Raw genomic sequence first — 3,622 nt, forward strand, 5'->3', positions numbered from 1 at the left:
TACTTCACTACATTTCTAAGGAAAAGAATGTACTTTATTCTCCATACATTTTCCCTGACACCCAAAAGTAATCGTTACATTTTGAATGGCTAGCAGGACAGGAAAATTGTCGGTTGGATGTACTGCCAAATTCTCTAAAATGACGTTGGAGGCGACTTATGGTAGAGAAATGAACATTCAATTCTCTGGCAGCAGCTCTGGTGGACATTCCTGCAGTCCGCATACCAAATTGCACATTCCCTCAGAACTTCAGAGATCTGTGGCATTGTGTTGTGACAAAACTGCACATTTTAGTGGCCTTTTGTCCCCAGCAAAAGGTGCACCTGTGTAATGATCATGCTGTTTAATTAGCTTCTTGATATGGTGCACCTTTCAATGTGGATGGATTATCTTGGCAATGGAGAAATGCTCACAATTATTTTTTTTAGGCTTATAGAACATTTTCGGGATCTTTCATTTCAGCTCATGAAACATGGGACCAACCTTTTACATGTTGCGTTTTTTTGTTCAGTGTAGTTTATTTTATTACAAATATAGCAGTATACAGTCCTCCAGATATCTGTTGACAAGGACATACATCACTTTGTATTTGTTCCTCTGTACATACAAAAATGGCCAAACATTTTTTCTTGTTGCCATTTTCCATTGTTACTAACTTGTACTGGTTAAAAGTATGAGTAAAGAAGAAGAAAAAAACGTGTACGTTTTGCAAACCATGTTTAGTACATCTAAAAGAGACATGGAGAAATTCCTGGTTCAACAAGATATTATAGCCATCAAAAGGGTCGAATTTTAGCATTGATTGCATTTATGATACAGTACTTTACAGCTTTGATTGGTCACAGAATATATGACATGAAGGGGGGATGTAATTATCTTAATTACTGTAGATTTGAATAGTTTAGTTAATCAAAAGTGAAGTATGGTTATAAGTCCAATGGGTGTTGTTCATATACCACTCAGACTCAAAATCAATATATTAGATACATACTATTTATCAGCCTATTGACAGATTATTGCTATCAACTGCTGGTTGCAAGTTATATTACCCTGTTTGTATCTTTTGGAACAATAGCAATGAAGTTGATTAAAATGTTGTAGAATAGATCGATGGGCTACCACTGGTGTCACAGGCATCCATAGGTCTTGACCACCATGTTGCGATGCTTCTTTAGTTTTACGTTGTTGTTGTCATCGTGGAAGAGTACAGAGATGGGACTGAGCTTGGTGGGTGCGCAGCAGGCTTTGGGAACCTCATCCGGCTTCAGAAGGTGAACCTGCCATTGAAAACGGTAAATCAGACTCATTCATACATGCACTTTCATATAGTCAATGATAATATCCTGTTATAAAAGAGATATGGGTTATTTAAGCAATAAGGCCCAAGGAGGGGTGGTATATTGGCCATATACCACAAACCTCAGAGGTGCCTTATTGCTATTAGAACACCTACTCATTCAAGGGTTTTTCTTTATTTTTTACTATTTTCTACATTGTTGAATAATAGTGAAGACATCAAAACTATGAAATAACACAAATAGAATCATGTAGTAACCAAAAAAAGTGTAAAACATATCAAAACCTGTACGTCAAGGCTGAGAAATGTCTGTTCTTCCAACAGTCCGTCTCCTTCCTAGGGTACCGCATTTCCACTTCAGGTGTCACGATCATCTTCGTGAGAGAGAGTGGACCAAGGCGCAGCGTGTGCAAAATACATCTTTTATTTTAGAGAAGGGAAAAAACATGCAACAAACACTATTACAAAAACGAAAACAAACGTGAAGCTAAATACGTAAGTGCAACCACAAGCTACAAATGTACAAAATAGACAACACCCCACAAAAGCCTACTGCCTATGGCTGCCTTAAATATGGCTCCCAATCAGAGACAATGAATGACAGCTGTCTCTGATTGAGAACCAATCTAGGCAGCCATAGACATAACTAGACAACATTACTCTACTCTGCCCCATACACATACAACACCCCTAGACACTACAAAACACATACATTCCCCATGTCACACCCTGACCAAACTAAAAAACATAAAGAAAACAAAGAATACTAAGGCCAGGGCGTGACATCAGGGGTAAAGATGGAGAGTGACCGCATTTCAGCCGTGCGTAATTGGCCGACTCCCACCATGGTAAAGGAAGTACAGCGGTTCCTAGGGTTTGCCAACTACTACCGGAGGTTTATCCGGGGCTTTGGTCAGGTAGAGGCTCTCATTACCTCACTGCTGAAGGTCCTCTTTTTCCTGTAGTCCACATTCATCTCCTTTGTCTTGATCACATAAATATATTTTTTAATTTGAGGTCTTTCCCTGTGCTGAAAATCAAGTATAGTTTGGTGGCAAGGGCAGTGGCCTGTCTTTTTGGGAGCAGTTTTCAGTTGTGTACATTGCATATGTCTTAGTAAAACACCCTTTATGTTTATTATGATGTTATGGGGGTGGGGAGGGAATGCAACAATATTGTATATTGTTTGGGGGAAAAATATGGGGTCAATTTCACGCCTTAAGTATTGAATTCAAAATAAAATAAATCGTAAACATCAGAAATAAAGTTGAAAATGTGAAGAATGAGAGAAGTGATGGATGTTGAGAGAATCGTTTGTAGATTTGCAAACAAAAGGAGCAAAACTAATTTAAAAGCAGAACAAATTATTTGAAAACTAATTTAAAAATAGTATTTCATTTTAACTTTTCAAACAACCAACCCTATTGAATCCATTTCGCTCTTGCCTGCAGTTACTACCTTTGGTTAGATGACTTGGATCTTTGCTCTCACTGCCAGTTTTTTTTTGATTGCGAGTTTTGGTGGTTTTATTTTGTCCTACTCAGTTGTGTAATTTTATGATTTCATGTCTATAGACTGTTTAGTGAGGAGCTAAACCGGAAATTGCTTCTGCTACATTTTTCAACTACCATCCCTGAGATCATTTGTTTTTCAACAGGACAATGACCTAACCCACCTCCAGGCTGTGTAAGGGTTATTTGACCAAGATGAGTGATGGAGTGATGCACCAGATGACCTGGCCTCCACAATCACCTGATCTCAACCCAATTGAGATGGTTTGAGATTAATTGGACCGAGTGAAGGAAAAGCAGCCAACAATTGCTCACCATATGTGGGAACTCTTTCAAGACTGTTGGAAAAGCATTCCAGGTGAAGCTGGCTGATAGAATGCCAAGAGTGTGCAAAGCTGTTATCAAGGCAAAGGGTGGCTACTTTGAAGAATCTCAAATATAAAATATATTTTGATTTGTTTAACAATTTTTTGGTTACTACATGAATCCATATGTGTTTCATAGTTTTGATGTCTTCACTATTTTACAATGTAGAACATAGTAAAAATAAAGAAAAACCCTTGAATGAGTGGGTGCATCCAAACTTCTGACTGGTACTGTATAGTTTACACCAAAGGGTAAAATCTATATATTTTCAGCAAAATAGTGCATCTCAGCGTCTGTGGTCTATGATTTATGCTTAATGATGTGGACTGCAAATTACACCATAATGGGGGTAGGCCTGGGCTCACAGAAATAAGAATGAATAGAATGGGCTTGGAACTCTAACCCTGGAAATTGACTGGTAAACTCATGGGTACACTGCCAACGGCTG

General features: G+C 38.3%; 1 long non-coding RNA gene across 1 annotated transcript; it reads right to left on the reverse strand.

The window, feature by feature from the left end:
- Positions 1–702: 702 nt before the first annotated feature.
- Positions 703–1,716, reverse strand: LOC129850052 (uncharacterized). Its single transcript, XR_008758710.1, has 2 exons — positions 1,583–1,716; positions 703–1,277 (listed from the first exon to the last, which is right to left on the reverse strand). It is a non-coding gene; the product is annotated as an uncharacterized LOC129850052 (long non-coding RNA).
- Between the last annotated feature and the right edge of the window lie 1,906 nt (positions 1,717–3,622).

This window comes from Salvelinus fontinalis, unplaced genomic scaffold, assembly GCF_029448725.1.
Source record: "Salvelinus fontinalis isolate EN_2023a unplaced genomic scaffold, ASM2944872v1 scaffold_1804, whole genome shotgun sequence".
In the NCBI taxonomy this organism is placed as follows: domain Eukaryota; kingdom Metazoa; phylum Chordata; class Actinopteri; order Salmoniformes; family Salmonidae; genus Salvelinus; species Salvelinus fontinalis.